Source organism: Malus domestica, chromosome 11 (assembly GCF_042453785.1).
Source record: "Malus domestica chromosome 11, GDT2T_hap1".
Lineage (NCBI taxonomy): Eukaryota > Viridiplantae > Streptophyta > Magnoliopsida > Rosales > Rosaceae > Malus > Malus domestica.
In genome coordinates, this window is record NC_091671.1 from 13,578,637 (window position 1) to 13,586,757 (window position 8,121).

The 8,121-nt window shown below is 39.4% G+C and overlaps 1 long non-coding RNA gene across 1 annotated transcript; it reads left to right on the top strand.

The window, feature by feature from the left end:
* Positions 1–241: 241 nt before the first annotated feature.
* On the top strand, positions 242–1,604 carry LOC139189105 (uncharacterized). Its single transcript, XR_011572628.1, has 2 exons — positions 242–313; positions 1,349–1,604. It is a non-coding gene; the product is annotated as an uncharacterized lncRNA (long non-coding RNA).
* The last annotated feature ends 6,517 nt before the right edge of the window (positions 1,605–8,121 follow it).

Genomic DNA, 8,121 nt, shown 5'->3' on the forward strand with positions numbered 1-8,121 from the left:
CCTGACGTCGTAAAGATTTCCGTTAGGGTTACTGCGCGTGGGCCGCGCGTAGACCCGTGGCCTCGCCGGCGCGTGGAGGCGCGTGCATGGTCCAAAATTATTTCTAAAAATATGTACGGGTTCGTGACGTCGTGTAGGTCACAGTGGTATATTCATATACCCAATTTGAGCAATATATGAGGAGTTATTAGCTAAGAGTGGGATTATGCGTTAAATAACGTTAATTTGGTTACTTCTCGTATAGGCGAGGATTATACGGACGTTGGGCATGGCTAAGGGAGGCTCAGGGACCTTCGACACGTCGATGTATTCTGTGAGTGGGCAGTTTTGTTTTCCGTATATATATATACTTGACGTCTCCCAGAAATTGAATTGAAATGAAAATATGTTTAAAATGAAATGCATATGAGTTATGTGGAAAAACGGAAAGTGAAATACCATGCATAGAATTGATATGAAAAGTATATAGAAATGTGAGTTGAAATGCCATGCATGAATTAATATATGATGCATATGTATGAATTAGTGCGGTGGACGCACAGGTAAGAATTAATATATGATGCATATGTATGAATTGGTGCGGTGGACGCACAGGTAAGAATTAATATATGATGCATATGTATGAATTGGTGCGGTTGACGCACAGGTAAGAATTGATTTATGATGCATATGTATGAAATCGTGCGGTGGACGCACAGGTGAGTATTTATTTCTGTTATGATGATGTTGATGTATATTGAGCTCAAATCCTGCACCATAGTTTAGTGCTTATAGTATTCACCGCATCGCACGCTCGTCTTGGATCCAAGTAGATGCTAGTCGTACAGTCCACGCGGAGTGGGTACGACAGGCCAGTCGCGAGAGTGTTAGTGAGATTCCGACTGGTGGGTGACCTTAGATTATGTGCACAGATGATTTATGAGAAGCACTAGAGCGTAACTTATGTGCAGAAGGCCGTACAGGTCACGCTGAGTGACTCCGACAGAGTGTGAGAGTGATAGATTTTGAGCTCTAGGTTCAACCGGGCTAATAGAGGGCCTCCGGTTGATTACTTTATTGCACCTGATATGATTTATGTTGATGCATTCATACCTTATTACTGTCGAGATGATGTGGCATGGCATAATTAATATGAGAAATGTTGAGATGATGTGGCATGGCATAATTATAATGAAAATGTTGAGTTAATGACTTGAAGTCTTGAGAATATATATGTATATTTATATTTTACATTTCTGGGAAAGTATACATGTTTTACGGAGAGGGGTTACAACGTTTTGAGAAATGTTTGGATTTGGAAAAGAATTGTTTTACTGACCCACTCAATTTTAGTTTTGCGCCCCTCCAGGTTCAGGAATCACAAAGGTGTGGTGACTACGAGGAATTTGACGGTGTTCTGACAGATTGGACAAAATTAGGACTCACCTTCGGGTGTATCAACTTATAAATTGTATCTTAAAGCTTCCGTACTGTGCAAATGGTTACGTCACTCTCACGTGACGGCCAGCATGCCCTCCTTCGGGACGGGGTGTGTCAGTTGGTATCAGAGCATGGTTGCAATCTTGGACATCTTGAGAAGTTTCTAGTGAATTCTGTCAGAACTACACCGCCTCGTAGCCAACCACGTAGTTAGGGGAAGCTATTATTATGGTGATTCAGTATATTATCGAAATGGACATTTTAAGACGGGTTATGAGTTGAATTTGAATCACCTTATGAAATGATGAACCCGAGGGAACGAAATAACGGTTTAACCATTTGGAAAAGATGTTTCAGATTATGCAAGTCAAAGGAATCTTCCTTCTGACAGGGGGTCGAGACGACTACCTGGTTTTGGTTATGAATTTGTATCCTGGTGGAAACAGGAGTATGATTTGTTGTCACCGGAGGAACAGTCGATTGAGAATTGTTTAAGGACTTGTTTAAGGAAAAGTTTATCCCTCCGGCATTTATCGATGGTAGTAAACAAGAGTTTACAAATATGAGACAAGGAAGGTGATGATCGAGGGATATTATAGAAAGTTTTCAGACTTGCCTCATTCCATCCAGATATTGTTGTTAATTTGGTGGAGGTGTTATGTTGTTTTAAGCTGGGTGGCAAAAAGGGAAGTGGTATTTTGGGTGACCACTATCCATTGTACTTCTTACCAGGAATATACGAGATGCTGTTGAGTCTTGAGGACTCTGAGAACATGAGCAACGAGAATAAAGAAGAATAAGAAATGAATGGGAATTAAAAGAAGACGATAAAGTTAATGATTCGTCATATCAAGGATATAGAAAGATTCAGAGCTTCGAAAGAAGTGAAGCTAGAGTTAATTCTTCCAGCTGAGGTTTTAATGTCGCTGGTCAGAGTAAAAGTGATGGATATACTGGTAATCCCAGATATTTGAGACAAGGTGTCTCGAGTAAAGGAAATGTACCTTGTGCAGCAAGTACAAAATTAACACTTTGGGAAGTGTGAAATTAATGAATGTGTTTATGTGAACAGAGGGGACACAGAATTGTGAATCGTCCCTAGAATCAGTTGTACTCAACAATTTTCCATGATATCATAGTGTCGATTCAGCAGAGTTATGGACTTAGTAGTTTGGTCGGATTGACCGTGAGTACAGAGAGCTTTGATGAGTTATATGTTCAGCCGTACAGACCATGAGAAGTGGATTCGACTGACACATGAGAAATTGGTGAGTTATAGGCTCGGCCGTACCGACCACGCGGAGTGGATCCGGCCGACGTATTATTGAGATAAGAGTTGAATCAGCCGTATTGATCATTCTAGTTGACTTCGGCTGATATATTTCTTATTATGTATGTTATATCTTTGAGAGTGGTTGCCTACTTATCGAGACAACGATGATTTATCAGTATTGCGGGCTGCAGACCGTAATATTAATAACTCATTCGTGGATTCGTTAAGCAAGCAACCCGGTAGATTATTTTATGTTAGTGTTGTACTTATTTAGAATGTTCAGTAATAATTAAGTATGTATTGGGTCAGTTAATTTTATTTCCATTAGTTTGGTTGGTTATAATTGTGACTAGATGGATTATTACGGGAAACCAGTCACTTTCCATCGATCTGGATGATCAGAGGTTACCTTAATGAGTGGGCATGCAAAGTGAAGTGAGTTCAGCCATTATTTATGCTGTGAAAGCAAAGATATTGTTTTGAAAGGCTGCCCAAAAATACTTAGTTCATGTGGTGCTAAATGATGTTGTTTGGAGTAGTGTGAATAATGTCGAAAGGGTTAGACTTTTCTTGATGTCTTCCCTGAAAGTATACCTGGATTGCCTTCAGGCAGAGATATGAGATTCACTATTGATTTGTTGCCAGGTATAAATTTATGTTAAAGATTGGTTCATGATGAGTTAAGGGAATTGGAAATTCAGTTGAAAGAATTGGTTGATAAAAGTTTTATTCAACCTAGTACAACACTTTTGAGGAGCACCAGTTTGTTGGTGAGAAAGAAAATGGACTTAGAGATTGTTCATTGATTAAAGACAATGGAATTGGTAACGATCGAGAACCGTTATCCATGATAGTGTACTGATGTTTAGTTGATAAGCTCAGAGATGTTTGTATAATTTCAAAGATTGATTGAGGTCTGGTTATTACCAATTGAAGATTTTGAGCGACATTGATCATAAGATGGTTTTCTGGATTTGTTATGATCTTTTATGAGCTTTGGTGATGCTATAAGAAAACTCACGCTGTTTTAGGAGTTTATGGATGAAGTATTCCACGAATGTCGTGATAAATTGTTATCATTTGTCATTGACGATATTCTGGTACATTCTGAGCCAGAGCAGAGCATGTAAACGTATTAAGTCGATGAAGCAAAGATTGAGAGAACGTTGGTTGTATGCTAAGTTTAGCAAAGGCTAAAGTTAAATGAATCAAGTGGCATTCTAAGAATTGTTATATCTGCTTAAGGTATTCAAGTGAATCCTTAAAAGATAGCAGAAATTGAGAATTTGGAACAACCACGAGCCGTAATTGAGATTTGGAATTTCTTAACTTACCAGGCTATCTTGAATGGTTGTGAAAGAGTTTTTAGTCATTGCTTTGTCATTGACGAGACTGTTGAGAAAGGAGGTTATGTATGAGTGGGAAGGAAATTGTGAGCAAAGGATTCAACAACTGAAGTATTTCCTCACTCATGCACGTATTTTGGTATTCCCAGAGAATAGTGGTAATCATAAATTTTTAGTGATGTTTCTTGAATGGTATTGGAGGCATGTTGATGCAAATGTTAGGGTGATTGCATACGTTTCACGATAAATGGAACCTCATGAGATGAATTACCCTACGGGTGACTTGGAAGTCATGATTACCATTCTTGCTGTGAAGTTATGAAGACATTATATGTTGATAAGAATGCAAGATTTTACAAATCAAAATAGTCTCCAATATTTGTTTACTCGGAAGGATTTTGATATGAGGCAACAAAGGTGGATTGAATTACTTAGTGATTATGATTGTACGATCAGGGTGATCGTGAATTGTTGTAGCTGATACACTTGGTGAAAAGATTGCAGAAGATTTATGTCTGGCACGTTGCCAAGAGTATCATCTTGTGGATTGAAAACCAACGGAAGAAAAGTTAAGAGTGAAAGATCGAGAAGAAGTTATACTTGTTAATTTTCAAGTTAGGCCTGTTTGGTAAGGTCGTACTCGAAACTTAAATGTTTGACGAGGAAATTTAAGAATTAACCAAGGCAGAGAAAGAAGGGAAAAAGAATGAGTACATGATTCGTGAATCAAATGGTATGTGGATACAAGAAAACAAAAAGTATGTGCCTAATGCTAAGGATTTAAAGTAAGCAATTTTGGACGAAGTACATTGTTTAGCTTCTGCAATATTCCGAAAGTAATAAGATTTATCATACCATTCGACAATTTTATTTGGTCAGTAGATTGAGGCATAAAGAGATAAGCCTTTGGATTGAGATAACTATTTTCTGTTCGCAGTGGAAATGGAAAGAAGAATTGGTTTACGGAACTGCTGAGTTTCTTAAGTATGTTGGTTGTGCAGTTTCCGAAGTAACGCCATAAGGACCATGAAATGTGTCAGGTGAGTCGGTTTTTGTTGACTTGTGAATGGAATGCTTCTGAATAGAGAAAGATTCGATCAAGAAAGAGTTTTAGTAGATCCTGAGACTATGGATGAGTCTCCTCAAAGTATTCAGGTGATTAAGTTAACCTGAAGTAACCAGGAATGGCAAAAGAGATCAACAGATGGATATGCCACTAATCGAGTGTGTAAGGTAAATGGTTTGATATTTTTGGAATTTCACCATGAACAGAAATAGTAAGATTCAGAAAGGAAGACAAGATAAGCCTTGAAAACATCAGTCTGTTTTGATCACTAAAGGAATCGACGAAGTTGCATACAAGTTTGTGATGCCTTCAGAATTGGCTAAGGCACATAATGTATTTTGTGTTCGATGCGTTGTCACTAAGTGGCAGAGTCGTTACATGGGACTTTGGTGCAACTATTGAGAATTAAGCCGGATCTGATTGGTGAGGAACTAATGTCGACTTTGGATTGGAAAAAGAAGGTCCTGAGAATTAAGGCAGAGTAAGTAGTAAAAGCTTTGTGAAGGAAATCATTTAGTAGAAAATTATGTGGGAGAAAGAGAATCGGATGAGAGAGATTTACTCGAAGCTATTGTTGGAGTATGGTTGATTTAGTTGGTTGCTGGAATTTCGGGGACGAAATTCTATAAGGAGGGAAGATTGTCACAGCCCGTCCCGGAATTATTAATTCCGAGGACGTGAAATGACCAATACAACCTTAAACGGGATTAAGGTGCATAACTGTGACATTAGTTTAACCTAAAGTTCTTAAACTAGTTTTAGGGTTTAAACTTAGACCAAGAATTTCAGGAACATGTTAAAGTTTGAAAGTGGGATCCCCACATCCCTCAAAACCCTCCCCATTTCCCGTATACTGTCATTCACTCTCTCTCTCCCTCAGACCTCACTTTCTCTCTCCCTCTCCTTCGAACTCACACGGACCACCACAAAACCACCCTAAATCTATACCAACGTCAAGTTTGAGATCACCATTGGAATCCTGGAACTTCCACGATCACGATGATATCCATTTCAGGTAAGTTTTGCTTCGGAAAACCCTAGTTTCGGTGTCACCGTAATATTGCACTGTTCACGAACTTCAAATTGGCTTTGTTTTAGGCCAAACTAAGATCACAGTGAGCTTAAGGAAGTTCCAAGGATGCTCGGAGTGTAACGTTTGGAAGTTTTTGACGTCGGGATCGTTGAGTTCAACGTTTGGCCGATTTTTGGAATTTTTGGAAGGTATGATCCCGTGGTTTTTAGTGTTTAAAACCCTTCCATCGTGATTGTACATGTTAAATGCTTCAATTTGGTATAAATTACATGAAAAATGGACGAAAAACGAAGGAGAATAGTGGTTTTGAAAGATTACCCAGTTTCCGGCGCCGGCGACGGTCGCCGGAGCTGAAGGTTGAAGGTGACGGAATATTCCGTCAAGGTTGACGGAATATTCTGACGCCGTTAGTCAGTTTTAACGGTTACCGTTAGAAGTTAACGGAATATTCTGAGGAATATTCCTGACGTCGTAAAGATTTCCGTTAGGGTTACTGCGCGTGGGCCGCGCGTAGACCCGTGGCCTCGCCGGCGCGTGGAGGCGCGTGCATGGTCCAAAATTATTTCTAAAAATATGTACGGGTTCGTGACGTCGTGTAGGTCACAGTGGTATATTCATATACCCAATTTGAGCAATATATGAGGAGTTATTAGCTAAGAGTGGGATTATGCGTTAAATAACGTTAATTTGGTTACTTCTCGTATAGGCGAGGATTATACGGACGTTGGGCATGGCTAAGGGAGGCTCAGGGACCTTCGACACGTCGATGTATTCTGTGAGTGGGCAGTTTTGTTTTCCGTATATATATATACTTGACGTCTCCCAGAAATTGAATTGAAATGAAAATATGTTTAAAATGAAATGCATATGAGTTATGTGGAAAAACGGAAAGTGAAATACCATGCATAGAATTGATATGAAAAGTATATAGAAATGTGAGTTGAAATGCCATGCATGAATTAATATATGATGCATATGTATGAATTGGTGCGGTGGACGCACAGGTAAGAATTAATATATGATGCATATGTATGAATTGGTGCGGTGGACGCACAGGTAAGAATTGATTTATGATGCATATGTATGAAATTGTGCGGTGGACGCACAGGTGAGTATTTATTTCTGTTATGATGATGTTGATGTATATTGAGCTCAAATCCTGCACCATAGTTTAGTGCTTATAGTATTCACCGCATCGCACGCTCGTCTTGGATCCAAGTAAATGCTAGTCGTACAGTCCACGCGGAGTGGGTACGACAGGCCAGTCGCGAGAGTGTTAGTGAGATTCCGACTGGTGGGTGACCTTAGATTATGTGCACAGATGATTTATGAGAAGCACTAGAGCGTAACTTATGTGCAGAAGGCCGTACAGGTCACGCGGAGTGACTCCGGCAGAGTGTGAGAGTGATAGATTTTGAGCTCTAGGTTCAACCGGGCTAATAGAGGGCCTCCGGTTGATTACTTTATTGCACCTGATATGATTTATGTTGATGCATTCATACCTTATTACTGTCGAGATGATGTGGCATGGCATAATTAATATGAGAAATGTTGAGATGATGTGGCATGGCATAATTATGATGAAAATGTTGAGTTAATGACTTGAAGTCTTGAGAATATATATGTATATTTATATTTTACATTTCTGGGAAAGTATACATGTTTTACGGAGAGGGGTTACAACGTTTTGAGAAATGTTTGGATTTTGAAAAGAATTGTTTTACTGACCCACTCAATTTTGGTTTTGCGCCCCTCCAGGTTCAGGAATCACAAAGGTGTGGTGACTACGAGGAATTTGACGGTGTTCTGACAGATTGGACAAAATTAGGACTCACCTTCGGGTGTATCAACTTATAAATTGTATCTTAAAGCTTCTGTACTGTGCAAATGGTTACGTCACTCTCACGTGACGGCCAGCATGCCCTCCTTCGGGACGGGGTGTGTCAATAAGCCTAATCCACACAAAGATCATAAATATGGAGAA